General features: G+C 41.2%; 1 protein-coding gene across 1 annotated transcript in view; it reads right to left on the bottom strand.

The window, feature by feature from the left end:
- The window catches only part of LOC135490671 (uncharacterized), a 78,556-nt gene that overhangs the window by 51,688 nt on the left and 11,009 nt on the right, over nucleotides 1-15,859 (bottom strand). Inside the window, exon 3 of the mRNA XM_064776001.1 lies at nucleotides 6,722-6,839. The gene's annotated coding sequence lies outside the window, so the exon portion shown is untranslated. The remainder of the gene's footprint in view (nucleotides 1-6,721; nucleotides 6,840-15,859) is intronic.

The following is a 15,859-nucleotide window of genomic DNA, read 5'->3' as shown; positions in this document are numbered from 1 at the left end:
CGCGCAGTCCATAAACAAGCATCAATTTTACCAACTTTGGGTGCAAGCTTGGTCATCAAAGTTACAGAACTGTTAGAAATACATCTAAACAACATAAATATACAGTTAAAAGTGCATAAAAATCCCGTTTCAACCTCCGGGCGCTACCTTTTTTTCTCCGCCAGACTTCGGGCCCTACCGGTCGTTATTTAGTGCGACCGCCACCAGAGTGTTTATTAAGATCTTTCGCCGTTTTAATTGCGCGTTTTAGGCATATTAACAATTATTACATACATGCATAATATAATATGAGGAAGGCTCAGGCCTTGATAGGGAGCTCTTCGTTAATAGGGCTGGTGAGCGAGAAGACTCGGTGGGGGGGGGGGGGGGGTATATAGTTAGGATGATGCCATCATGGCAGTTGACCGAAGAAGCAGTTGGCTAGCACACAATGTCAATGATTGATGGCGAGTAGTTGGTGGGTGGGAGAGGGGGGATATAGTTAGGATGATGCCATCATGGCAGTTGACCCAATAGACGCTGTCGCAGTATAGAAAATAAGTGGGGAGAATGTGGGAAACTAAACACAACAGGAGAAGGATAGGTATTTTTGCCCGGAGATAAGCATAATGATCCCAAGACCCAAGTGTAATTAAGATTTATATTCTAATTCAAAAAGACCAACGTCGCCTAGACATACAGTCATGCATAGACTGATGTAGCACAATGCATGAGACACCCTGTATAACGCAAATTTGAAAAAAATTCACCTCTATGCCTTATAACTTCAAGATTAACACCTGATCACTTGGTCAAACTTGGTCAGATGTATTCTACAATACAAGAGACATGCTATTCAGAAATGTATTGGTTTGTGTGAGAGTAACGTACTGCCAAGTCTACAGCCGCTGGAACAGGGGTATGCATGAAATGACGTCGCGTCATTTTTGGAGGCAGGTAGGCCTGGCCTCCGCACCGGCTTGTGAGACCTGAGGGTAGCGCGTGCGTTTGAGTTAAGTGCGCATGCGCTTTCTACGGAAAATTAAAATGGCCAGTGTTGTGGACGAGTGGTTTCAGGTTTCACGGTAGGATTTTGACATGGAAACGGGGAAATAGACATTGAGACCAATGTACTTTCAAGATTATTGCATTATTAAGGGAACCAGACCGTTGACATATTGTCACACCCCATGATATTGACAAAATCGTCGTCGAAACGGGCAGCCCCGGACCGATCATGTTGGTGCGCTTGAAACTACGGAAAAGTTAGCAGACGGAAAATCTTTTGCGGAATTTTGCCAGTTCAAAGCACGATTTCGTCGCGGAAAGAGAAAAATAATCTCTGGCAGCGATGCAGCTTGTTGTTTAATGCATTTCGATTCGCCCCAGGGTATCGTTACACTTTGATTCGGCCGTGTTTTGACGAAATCTTCAACCGAACAGCGGCTTCTCTGCGTAAACATCGTAGCGTCCCGCTGAATTGTTTGGAAAAAGAAAATCTCTCCCCAGGTAAATTGCTGTGCATTAGCTAGCGTATACGATTCGCGTGCAAAAATGTCACCTGGGTGCAGAAGTTTTCTGGTTCCGGTCAACCGGGTCAAGTTTTTTTCGTTGACGGTATACACACACACATTCGACCCTTAACCATAAAGCTCGCTTAAGAGCTCCCTATCACCGAAATGATAATTGCGTAGGCTATTTGAAACTAAGTTCAGATATTACTTTCGATCTTTGAACTGAATTAGGCCTAAGGTGAGTGATTCTTGACACCCAGTCGACAAATCAGGACTTGCAAAATTCACGTGAGATCGCTTGCATCATCGGCACGTTTGAAAGCCGAATTTCACAAATTCCACAAATATTTATCACATACTATATGTATCACCACAAAGGTAACTCTCTAGACTATTTGAAACCAAGTTCAGATACTTATTTTCACAAAAATTCGAAGCTATGCAAGCGATTTTTCAGTGGTAGAGATCGATGGAAACAAATTTCTCGCTCTAAAATGACATGAGACGAGCACCAACTTTCGCTAATTTGTGCACAAAATTTCCGCAATATTATAAAAAACTATTGATAAATCTGAATTATATAGACTCTTTGCAGTACCTTCACAAATTTCAGATACATGGTCATGTTGATTAAAAGAGTATCAACCGATTGAACATGAGAAAGTTCACTCACCTTCATTAAGCAGCGACTACCGCCATTTTTAAATGGTGGCATCTCTTCTATCGATCGGCCAATCAGCAGCACTGCTTGCAAAAAGTTGAGCCACCGCCAAATTTGAAATCGCCAAAATTCAGTCAATGTGCATGCAGCGCCAACTGGCGGTGAAAACTATAATTATTCCATTAAAAGTAAAAAAGTAAAAAATATTTAAAAATATTCAGCCATATTTGAAATCAATATTTGCTCTGTGGACCGAGGTAAAAAGGGAAAGAAATCTAAACGCGAAATGACCTCATTCTCTTAATACAGGTCGGATCGCGCTGATTTTTCATTTTTTGAGTTCACCTTGGGCAACTCCTAGTCCTAATTTACCACCGTCAACGAAGTGGCTGGGCCTTCCCGGTCAGAAATGTCCAATTTTGTCCACAGATGGGTCCCTAGATGGATGGATGGATTGCAGGACGGACACCATTTGAACAGCTATTCTACTAGCTCCGCTGACTTTGTCAGCTGAGCTAATAATGATATTTTCTTTCAACTTCAACATATAGCTTACCAGGAAAAATGCATTTAGGGCAGTTGCCATGGCCTGCACAGACTTTCTTGGCATTGCACCTTTTTCTACTTTGATTGACCCTTCCTCTTTCTATTGTCAAGTGCTCGACTTTCACGCACAGAGGATTATGACAAAGATGACTTATATGATAACCTGCGCCAGTTTTGAACTTCAATTCATCATGGTCACACAAAAACATTGCACGGTGTGCAGTCATTGTGACCGGCTTATCCAAAAAACTTACTTTAACAAACCCGTATGTTACCCCCCTCTTTTTTTGTTTAGCCCCCTCCCAATTCAAACAAAAACCATCACTAATAGTCTTTGCTAACATTCTCGCTCGTAATTCAGATACTTTTCTCTTGAATTCACCTGCTGAAATAAATGAAACGGCCAGGGGCCATTGTGCTCACCGTATAGATATTTGGTGCTTTGGAATTCATCCAGGTTAAGAAACATTGTACATGTATAGTATATAGGTATGACATGTGATGTATCGTTGCTTGGAGTAAGTACCATAAGAATATCATCAAAAAAAGTCACTAATAAACGAGATATTGCACTTTTTACCTATTTTAGTTTTGGCCTCCTGGTGGCCAAGTTGAGTACCGGATCAGATCGAAATTCGGTGTCTGAGGTTACATGACGTAGGGAGTCGTGTACAAATTTCAAGTTCATAGCTTTAGTGGTTAAGAAACGTGCCATAGTTACAATCAAACGACCAATTTACGCCATTTGACCTCTGTGACCTTGAAAAGCAGGTCAGATCAAAACTCATATGATATGTGATGTATCCTTGCAGTTCTCTACCATAAAAATGTTATTGAAAGCGAATCACTAATAAGCGAGATATCACACTTTCTAGGTTTTCACTTTTGGCCCCCTGGTGGCCAAGTCGAGAATCAGACCGGATTGAAATTCAGGGTCACAGGTCAAAATGACATGAGACGAGCACCAACTTTCGCTAATTTGTGCACAAAATTTCCGCAATATTATAAAAAACTATTGATAAATCTGAATTATATAGACTCTTTGCAGTACCTTCACAAATTTCAGATACATGGTCATGTTGATTAAAAGAGTATCAACCGATTGAACATGAGAAAGTTCACTCACCTTCATTAAGCAGCGACTACCGCCATTTTTAAATGGTGGCATCTCTTCTATCGATCGGCCAATCAGCAGCACTGCTTGCAAAAAGTTGAGCCACCGCCAAATTTGAAATCGCCAAAATTCAGTCAATGTGCATGCAGCGCCAACTGGCGGTGAAAACTATAATTATTCCATTAAAAGTAAAAAAGTAAAAAATATTTAAAAATATTCAGCCATATTTGAAATCAATATTTGCTCTGTGGACCGAGGTAAAAAGGGAAAGAAATCTAAACGCGAAATGACCTCATTCTCTTAATACAGGTCGGATCGCGCTGATTTTTCGTTTTTTGAGTTCACCTTGGGCAACTCCTAGTCCTAATTTACCACCGTCAACGAAGTGGCTGGGCCTTCCCGGTCAGAAATGTCCAGTTTTGTCCACAGATGGGTCCCTAGATGGATGGATGGATTGCAGGACGGACACCATTTGAACAGCTATTCTACTAGCTCCGCTGACTTTGTCAGCTGAGCTAATAATGATATTTTCTTTCAACTTCAACATATAGCTTACCAGGAAAAATGCATTTAGGGCAGTTGCCATGGCCTGCACAGACTTTCTTGGCATTGCACCTTTTTCTACTTTGATTGACCCTTCCTCTTTCTATTGTCAAGTGCTCGACTTTCACGCACAGAGGATTATGACAAAGATGACTTATATGATAACCTGCGCCAGTTTTGAACTTCAATTCATCATGATCACACAAAAACATTGCACGGTGTGCAGTCATTGTGACCGGCTTATCCAAAAAACTTACTTTAACAAACCCGTATGTTACCCCCCTCTTTTTTTGTTTAGCCCCCTCCCAATTCAAACAAAAACCATCACTAATAGTCTTTGCTAACATTCTCGCTCGTAATTCAGATACTTTTCTCTTGAATTCACCTGCTGAAATAAATGAAACGGCCAGGGGCCATTGTGCTCACCGTATAGATATTTGGTGCTTTGGAATTCATCCAGGTTAAGAAACATTGTACATGTATAGTATATAGGTATGACATGTGATGTATCGTTGCTTGGAGTAAGTACCATAAGAATATCATCAAAAAAAGTCACTAATAAACGAGATATTGCACTTTTTACCTATTTTAGTTTTGGCCTCCTGGTGGCCAAGTTGAGTACCGGATCAGATCGAAATTCGGTGTCTGAGGTTACATGACGTAGGGAGTCGTGTACAAATTTCAAGTTCATAGCTTTAGTGGTTAAGAAACGTGCCATAGTTACAATCAAACGACCAATTTACGCCATTTGACCTCTGTGACCTTGAAAAGCAGGTCAGATCAAAACTCATATGATATGTGATGTATCCTTGCAGTTCTCTACCATAAAAATGTTATTGAAAGCGAATCACTAATAAGCGAGATATCACACTTTCTAGGTTTTCACTTTTGGCCCCCTGGTGGCCAAGTCGAGAATCAGACCGGATTGAAATTCAGGGTCACAGGTCAGCTGACCTAGGGGGTCCTTTATACAAAGTCTCAAGTTCATAGCCTTAGGGGTTAACAAACGTTCCACAGTTACGCTCAAATGGCCAATTTACACCATTTGACCTCTGTGACCTTGACAAGTATGCAAATCAAAAACCCGTATCATATGTGATGTATCCTTGCTAAGAGTATCTATCATGAAATTTTTACTAAAAACTAATCAGTAATAAGCGAGATATGGCACTATTCAAATTTTTGGTTTTGGCCCCTGGTGGCCAAGTTAAGAATCAGACCGGACCAAAAATCAGTGTCACTGGTCATCTGACCTAGGGGGTCATGTGTACCAAGTTTAAAGTTCATAGCTTTAGTGGTTAAAAAACGTGCCATATTTACACACAAACGGCCAAATCACACCATTTGACCTCTGTGACCTTGAAAACTACGCCACATTGACCTGATTTTTGTCAACATGTAGAGCTACGTAACAGGTGTCTACATACCAAATTTAAGGACTATAGGACGAATAAAGACAAAACGTGCCACTATCGGTGAAATTTTAGAGTTTGACCTCTGTGACCTTGACCAGTAGGTCAAATCAAAAACCCGTAGGATATGTGATGTATCCTTGCTAGGGGTACGCACCATAAAAATTTTAGCAAAAACAAATCAGTAATAAACGATTTATCGCACTTTTTAAGTTTTTGGTTTTAGCCCCCTGGTGGCCAGGTGAAGAATCAGATCGGACCGAAATTCAGTAACAAAGGTCATCTGACCTAGGGGGTCATTTGCTCAAAGTTTAAAGTTCATAGCTTTAGGGGTTAAGAAACGTGCCACTGTTTCTGAAATAGGATACGACGACGGACGACGGACACTGCGGTATTACATAAGACTCCCCTACGGTTAGCCAAAAAAAAAGTGAAAGCTTGGTACCCTCCACCCAGCGTGCTCTGTGCCCGACACCTCCCAAAATGAAAATAACATGCAAAACAATCAACACTCTCATTACTATTCACAATTGATGATTGTTAGGAAACATATCTAGCCCAAAAAAGTAGAAAAATTTGAAATTATTTGAAATTTTTTGAAAATTTCAATTTTTGGCATTTTCACTTAAAAGCCCTGTAGGACAGGGGGGGGGGTTAAATTTGAGAATTTTCTTTTTTTCCACATTTTCCAATTTCCATGATATGTCCACACATTCTCAACACATTTCAGCCAATTCAAACGGTTTTTGTGGATTTCAGAGCTCATTTACTATTTTTGACCTGTAACCCAAAACCCTCTAATGAAGAGGGATAATCTTGAGATATCAATGAAATATGCCTTTTCCCAAGCATTTGAGATGTCTTGACTAACATAACCAAGTTTCATCAAAAATGAACTTGATTTGAGCGAGCTATTAACGTTTTAAAATTTTGTCCGATACGGACAACCTACCTTATATTTCGTCTTCAAATTGTTTACAGACTGTCTTCAAGTTAAGCTCATTAACTCGTAGAATTCTTAATCGAATGGTACCAAATCTTCGACAAATCACCAGTGGTCTACAGTCAATCTGAAATAGGAATTTGAAACAATTTTAATTCATGAGAAATATTCAAAAATTTCAATTTTTGGGAAAAAAGTTGTCTTTTTAAAGGATGTTCCAAGGTTGTGACAGTGGTATCATGCTGAAAATGTCAAAATTTCAAATCGAACAATATTAACTTTGTCTGAAATTTGAAAAACAACAAATATATGATGCATTATAAGCATGGAAAGCTTGTTAGTAAGGTGTAAAATGAGAAAAAGATTAACCCATATGTTATCTCCCTGTCTGTCACATCCAAGTCTGACACTTCCACAACAGCAACCATTGTCATCGCTATTGTCCAATCAACATCCACCCTTTTGTAATCTCTTGTCCTTTCTTGTGTATTTTCAGTCTGTTGAAGGAAGCATCCCGAAATAGACATCTCCTAGGAGTACGATTTTAAGCAAAGAAAGACAAGTTACGAAAAGACAAGACAAGATGAGGACAAAGGCGAGGAGATTGATAGGAAAACGGGGTTCTCCGAGGCACGCTAGGGCATCGAATGAAGCAACGAGAACAATGTTCAAGAGCGGACACGTGCGGAGTTGAGGTGTCGAGGTGGTGAGCGACGACGAACGAGAAGTAGGCCTACAACCCGCATGCAGACGACTCACGCCCCAGGAGTACGGACAGGTCACAACGATGGGACACGACGGCAAAAGACACATACCGGATATTAATAACCGTACTGCCAAGAATGTCAACTTACTACGGGTCAACATGACAGAAGACACTGATGATGAGATGGAGATACCAGATGAGACCATGGAGCATGATCACGAGAGTTTCGTTGTTCAGACAACCAAACTGATGGATGTGCTCAACGACGTTAACAGGGCCCATAGAGAATATCACGTGAACTGTCAGCCGATATTCAAATATGGAGAGGTACGTAAGCAGGGGGTGTGTTGTTCAGTCACTGTGGTGTGTAAAAACTGTGGTTTTGATTCGAAATTGTATAAACTTTTTGAGGACATAGACACTGGCAAGCGCGGACGAAAAGCCGCTCTTCCAAATGTTGCATTACAGATTGCGTTGCAGGACACAATGATTGGCAACGAGAGTATGAGTTACATACTGAGCATGATGGGAATCCCACCCCCCCTGTAGGAGTATCATGCAAAAGCAGGCAAATAAAGTTGGTGAAGAAACAGTTAAAATGAATGTGGCCGATATGGCAGACATACGCGAGAACTTGAAAAGGATACTGCGCCTAAGAAATCAGGACGACACAGGAATCAATGTCCAAGCTGATGGACGCTATAATAGTTTACACCTCACTTCGAGGAACAAGATGGGCCGTTGTGCGAGCACAATGACTGGATTATGTGTCGAAAATGTGACAGATGAACACAAAATCATTGACATTGAGGTTAAAACAAAACTCTGCTGGATAGGGGCTGCAATGCGGGCGAAAGGTTTTGAAGTTAAATGTGGTGCCACTGGCACAAACGTTGACGAACGACACTCGAAGTGCACGGCTAACTTTCCTGAGGCAGATGCATTCAGAGAATATGATCTTGGGGTTGCATTTGCCGAGACTTTTGAGAAACAGGGCCTACATGTAGAACATTTGACTACAGATGGTGATTCCAGTTCATTCAAAGGGTTAACTGATGCAACAAAAAAGCTCTTCGGCGGCTTATTCACGGTGAAGCATCAACTTGACTCTATACATTTGCATCAAGCCCAGACGCGTGCAGGACATAGAGCTGAATTCAGTAAAGGTATGTTCCCGGGACGTACTGCAGAGGAGAGAACACTGTTAACAAGAGGCCCAAGGGCCTGGCGCTCAGCTGAGTTAATATCATTAATATCTTCCCGGTGTTTAGTTCATTATGCATGAAAATGGCATGCTCCATGGTATTTGATATCCTTTTGCGTTCACTACGGTACCAATGTTTTTGGTTGACATAATTATGCCACTGTTCATTCCTCAATCCTGACCATAATTCGGGTGAAATCATCGTATGAAAATATTTACCGAAACATGAAGTTTATGCTATGAATGAGGATACTCATTGTCATAGCCTCGTTTACAAGTACGAAGTATTTTCCCGCGAATATTAAAAACTGCTTGGCTCCTTGCCAGTTAAATAACATGTGACTATACACAAAATAGAAAACTTTGATGGAAATTGTAAATCATTTTTTTATCTATCAGGGGAAACAAGCTGATGATGATCAAATAAATCATTCATGAGAAATCGTTTTGTTGCTGAAGCTTGCATGACAAAGTTAATGCTAAACCTTTTCTTGTGCTCTACTGCGCCACCGTAGTTTTCTATTTAGACCAGCGATGACGTCATTTCTGGTGATTCCCTACGTTGTCCAATGAGCGCTTTTTAAAATGTGCCATTTGGTATTGTACAGTATGCAATGTATTTTTTCAGCGCTGCCAGTTGCCGAACAGAATGCCGTAGTTCCCTCAATTTCCAATCAATTTTTATGGGAGTGACATTATTGTATTGCTGAGAATGTCTACTTTTTACTCATGAAAGAATCGTAGAACTAAAATTTAATAGGCGAACAGAATCATGCCGATTCACTGCACATACTGTGGGAATTCTCCACTTCAAAATACATCGGCGATGTCATCGCGAACAGAGCATGCACTTCCGATATCGTTTTCACAGAAATGTGGCCAAATTTTCAAGAACTAATTTCTGAAAGTAGTCCCTGAAGACCTTATGACTACCACTGAAACAAACTGGTGATAATATCCCCTCCCAGACTACTTTTTATGCAGAAAATTGGGTACTTGAGTGTCATTGAGCTCCAAGATTATTGCACATGACGTAAACAACATGCCGCCATTTTGTCTCCGCTTCGGTATTTCGTACGCCGCTTATAATGCACCTTCTCAATTAAAACCAACATAATAAGGCCTTACATCGTTGATTGAATAGGAACACCACACAAAACACAATAAAGTGGGGGTACAATCGATTACGAAGCTGAAGTGAACAGTAATTTATTCCTGGAGCTACTGCTTTTGTTGTGTTGCTGCCATGTTTTGAGAACTGGCAAATAGGAGACTTCATTGATGGCTGACGTCATCGGGCGGGAATTTGAATCGGCAGAAATAATTAAAAGGCAGGTAGCGCCCTCTCCTGTTAAAATTTTGAACTTTTTCTCAATAAAATAGATTTTAAAGAATTTTATCTTAATATTAGAGCATATTTCGACTCATTCTGCTGCTCCTAGGCCGATATAGGCCAGTTTCCTTCATGCACTCTCGCTCGCAGGAAGTAGGTCGAATGGCGACAAATTTTGTTTTGAAAGTAGAGTTTGACCAGAAGTATCCAGAAATGCAAAATTGAAGTCTCTAGGTCTTACGGTTACAAAATGTGCACCATGGGTTTAACGGACGGATGGATGGATGGATGGATGGACAGACGGACGCCACTGAACAATTTATTTGACAAGCTCGGCTGACTTAGTCAGCCGAGCTAAAAACAACGTTTCTGAATGATCTTAGGGTAAGGTCATCCAAGATTTTGCAATCTCTATTCAAGAGCTGCAACGGTGATCTCGACAGGATCATGGGATACCTGTATGACACTGTTGCCTGTGTTGTGAACTGTTATGGTGGTGACTGCACTGGTTGTCCACAGAACGAATTCTCACTGTGCTCAGGCACAACTGGTTCTTGGTGGCACAAATCAACACGATGGTCATCTTACGGTGAGATTCCCAAGTTTAAAATGACAGTGATTGACAAGAACTTGGTACATCTCGTTTTGGAGGTATGCCTTAGTAAAGGAGCGTTGCAACAGCTGAGTCTTGGCGTGACAACCCAGGGGGTTGAGTCCAAGAATCGAGGTCTGTCGGCCAGCGATCCTAAGATTGTGACCAGGAGCAGGAACTCAACCCCTCGTATCCATTCAGCAGCCCACAGAATGAACCATAACATAGCCGAGAGCGGGCGACGGAAACTAAAGTGGTTCAACATCGAAGTCGATACTTGTTGCCGCCCAATGAAAGCGCTCGACAGAATTGCAATGAACAGGCAGTACACAGTCAGGTACCAACGGAGTGCTAGACACCAGAAGTTGGCTGGTGTTTTGAAAAACATCAGGGCAACAGATTACTTCACGAAAAAGAAAAATGAAATGGCCAGGGCCATTGTGCTCACCTCATGTGGAGGAAAGATGGATAAAGAGCATGGTATTGTGTCATGTAGTGTTAGGTTTGATGTAGGTCCAAGCAATTACAATTTCCCCAAAATGGCCAATTTACAGTACATTCGACCTCTGTGACCTTGAAAAGTAGGTCAAATCAAAGAAGACCCGGGTGACACATTGAATGGTTGTTAGAATTAGATGTACCTATGATATAAAATTGGTGCCCATCGGGCAAGTCATAACTAGGAATAATGGCATTTTGAAGAATTTAGGATTTGGCCCCCTCCCTGGAGGCCAAACGGCAAATCAGATCGCACCAAACTTCGGTACCTGAGATCACCTGACCAAGGGGTACATGTGTACTTAATTTGTGATCAATAGTCATTGGAGTTAAGAAACGTGCCATAGTTACGGCCTGACGGCGAATTTACGCCATTTGACCTCTGTGACCTTGACAAGAAGGTCAAATTAAAAAACTGTGTGACATATACTGTATGGTGGTTAGATGTACCCATGATATCAAATTGGTGGCAATCGGGCAAGAAGTTAAGGAATAATCACATTTTTAAGGTTTTTGGATTTTGCCCCCTGGTGGTCAAGTGGTGAATCATATTGGACCAAACTTTGGTCCCTGAGATCACCTGACTAAGGGGTAAATGTGTACCAAATTTGGTATCAATAGTCATTGCAGTTTAGAAACGTGCCATCGTTACATCCTAACGGCCAATTTACACCATTTGACCTCTGTGACCTTGAAAAGGAGGTCAAATCAAAAACCCGGAGGATATATGATGCACCTTTGCTAGAAGTACCTACCATATTTTTTTCAAAATTTCCCGACTACTATTTAGGGAGATATTGCATATTTTCACTTTTAACGTTTGGCCCCCTGGTGGCCAAACCATGAAACGAATCGGACCGAAACTTGGTCTCCTAGGTGTCATTACATAAGGGTACATGTGTACCAAGTTTCAACTCAATAGCTCCAACAGTTACGAAACGTGCCCTGCTAACGGACGACGGACGATGACGGACAACGGACGACGACGACGGACGACGGACGCCACGGTATGGGATAAGCTCACCTCTGCTAAGAGGTGAGCTAACAAAACCAGGGGTGGTGGACTACAAGAAACATGTGATGATAACAATGCCGGACTTGCGAAGGAAGGCTGTCAAGAAGGCTGTTACACGACGAGACAGACCGCCTGTACCAGAGTGGAAATGTCTCGACCCAAACAGCAGAAACTATGACCACTCCTACTTTCGGCGATCCTTCAAGATCCAACCAGCCACCAAGACATCCAAGAGGTTGCCATCACGGTAAGAAAACTTTCAAATGTCAATTCAATATAATGATATTTTCTTTCAACTTCAACATATAGCTTACCAGGAAAAATGCATTTAGGGCGGTTGCCATGGCCTGCACAGACTTTCTTGGCATTGCACCTTTTTCTACTTTGATTGACCCTTCCTCTTTCTATTGTCAGGTGCTCGACTTTCACGCACAGAGGATTATGACAAAGATGACTTATATGATAACCTGCGCCAGTTTTGAACTTCAATTCATCATGGTCACACAAAAACATTGCACGGTGTGCAGTCATTGTGACCGGCTTATCCAAAAAACTTACTTTAACAAACCCGTATGTTACCCCCCTCTTTTTTGTTTAGCCCCCTCCCAATTCAAACAAAAACCATCACTAATAGTCTTTGCTAACATTCTCGCTCGTAATTCAGATACTTTTCTCTTGAATTCACCTGCTGAAATAAAAAAATTAGTGAAAGCTTGGTACCCTCCACCCAGCGTGCTCTGTGCCCGACACCTCCCAAAATGAAAATAACATGCAAAACAATCAACACTCTCATTACTATTCACAATTGATGATTGTTATGAAACATATCTAGCCCAAAAAAGTAGAAAAATTTGAAATTATTTGAAATTTTTTGAAAATTTCAATTTTTGGCATTTTCACTTAAAAGCCCTGTAGGACAGGGGGGGGGGTTAAATTTGAGAATTTTCTTTTTTTCCACATTTTCCAATTTCCATGATATGTCCACACATTCTCAACACATTTCAGCCAATTCAAACGGTTTTTGTGGATTTCAGAGCTCATTTACTATTTTTGACCTGTAACCCAAAACCCTCTAAATAGAGACAAGACCACAATTGATTTTCCAAGCCATTTCCAGCTATTTCAAATGCCCGCCATCAAAGAATGCGTGGAGCTGTGAAACTGAAATTCGGATATGATATACGGCTTATTCTTGCGAGTAACTGGTGCGATTTAAATTGGTGATTGACCACGGAAATTTTTTTTTAAATTGACAAGTTTGACACAAGTGGACATTTTTACCCATTTCGGCCATTTTCACTCCAAATTTGAACCACCCCCCTATGGCCAGGTTGCCAAAATTCAAAATTATTTTTTTTACCAAACAATTTATTTATATCTGTAGACTTGCCACAGCAAATATTTTTTCAATACCTCTCCAAATATGTACTTGAGAGTAAAAAACATGCACTCGTCTAATAGATAGGCCTGGACCCTCCAACCTATCAATATTCATTAGTGGTCTTGTCTCATACCGCCGGCGGGCATCTACGCTGGGAAAAGTTTCCCCGGCATTCAAATGTGAATAACAGACTGATAAAATGAATCAAAGTGAGCATGCCTGGTATCAATGGAAAGGGAATTTCATCAGAAACGCAACTAAATTGGTCTTGAAACAATTCCAACCTGCTAAAGGCACGAATTAAGTGATTGAAATTAGAAGTTAAAAAATAAAAAATGTTGATGCCGGCCGAAAAAGTGATACGGGGGATGATAAACTAACATTTTTTTTGATAGGGCCTAACAGAAAGTGAAGTATCTCATTGTACTTTAATTGCGTAACATTTCGTGGGTGCCAGCCGGAAAGATTACCTCCGATCCCCAGTTCAAAAATCTACAAAACTAGAGAGTTGGCATAATTTTAACAACTTGGCAAAACTGAGAACCCCCCACCCCCGCATGGTGCTTAGACACCCGTTAACCTCCTCTGTACAGCAGGAAGTTGCAATTTATCAATAAAACAGATTTAAGCTCCTATATAAACAAGCTCTTTGATGCTTTGTACTCAGATTCTGTTCAGAACAATTAACACTGGTTAAGCTATTCCAAGAAAATAAGGATCTCGGGGGGGGGGGGGGGGGGTAAGGATGTAATACAAAAGCTAAAATACCTTAATTATTCCTCTCTGGGGTATTTGGTGATAATATAGCCTAGCTTTCAAAAGGGTAGGGTGAATGAAAAAAGAACAATCTTATAACTTCTTGGGCAGGTCCTATGAAATCCAGTTTTAGATGATACCCCTGAGATAATTAATGAACGATAGGCTCGAAATTCCTCACAGTGCAGTGCATTTGGCATTGCAATTTGCCCAATAGCCTTGGTTTTGTAGGTGGGGGTCTTGGTTTTGTAGATCTTGGTTTTGTAGGTGGGGAGTCTTGGTTTTGTAGGTCTCGGTTCTTGGTTTTGTAGACACCCTAGTTCCAACAGTAACTGTTCTATTCTTAGTCATCTCTGAATATTTGAAAAATCATTATTTTGGCTTGTGTGAATTATGTGACTACAATGGCTTATATTCCTTAATTTATAAACATGCTATTGGGTGCAAAGGAATATGCGAATTAGCTGTCAAGAGTAATTGATATGTTTTCGGCATTGCCCCTACTTGCAGGGGCAACGATACGTACTGTGTCTTCTTCAGATATGAAAAGAACATTCAACAGACCTTAGAGTTTAGTTACTCTAAGGACAGACCTGTGTTTACAAAGCTTCTATCGCCTTGCCTTTTGCGGATGTCGTCAACATTTTTTAAGCATGCAGTTAGTTCTATTACTCCTTCGTCAATTGAAGGTAGGGAAATATGCGGATGGGTTATACACCAAGAATAATATTCTTTGATTAAAAGTGTTGCATCTACAACATCTAGGTTTTTAATATTAGACTTCGTAAAACGAGAGGGCCTCTATAATTGAGGTCCAGCATAGCTATAGCCTAGACAGTGGGTTTACCAGTCATACCAGGCTGATATGAGTAACAAAGGATTACATAATGACAGGTGGAGAACAACGGGGATAACAAAAAGAAAAGTCTTTATCGCAAGCGCACCCAGGCCCAGGCGCATGACTAGCAATTAACTAATCTCCGCAGAAAGGAAGGTGTGAAATGAAACCACCAAAAGTGTTATCACTGTCTGGATGAAAAAAACGAATGATGTACAAGCAAGGCCTGCAGTCTGCCATACATTCCGCAGTACAGTGATATGGCAATAGCCTAGTTACTCTAAGCAGAGTCTCTCTTTTCTATGGTCTTTGCTCTAAGTCTAACTTTGAACTGTTGATAGGTTGTCGCGAGTGGTTTGCTTAGTCTAGGTTCGTGCCCGGGTTCGTTTCACCTGAAAATGGCCAATTAATCACCCTATAATGGGCCTGCCTTAAATGTATATTCATCAAGAATCATACGCAGGTACATCTACCGACTTAATTTGAGTGCGTAGTTTTCCCCATTATATCCCCTTTGACAGACTCCATGCTTACACTGGACGCCAACTTCGGCGGCAAGACGCGTCAGACTGAACGCGACTGAACGCCAGAGTTGGCTGCAGTGGATCGCGCTCATAGCACACTAATCAGAATTGGCGTCCAGTAGCGTCTTTTCCGCCACTTTAACCCACCCTAGGCCATGCAGCGCGACCCTCCCGTTGCATCCCTGGATTGCATCTAACTAGAGCTTTATTATACTTCGACTGTGACGCCTTTTGGCGTCAGCTTCAGTCGGAATTTGGCATCTTCACTGACTTCACTCTGGTTATCATCGGGACTGACGA

The sequence above is a fragment of the Lineus longissimus genome, chromosome 7 (assembly GCF_910592395.1).
Source record: "Lineus longissimus chromosome 7, tnLinLong1.2, whole genome shotgun sequence".
NCBI lineage: Eukaryota > Metazoa > Nemertea > Pilidiophora > Heteronemertea > Lineidae > Lineus > Lineus longissimus.
This window is presented reverse-complemented; position numbering and strand designations above follow the sequence as displayed.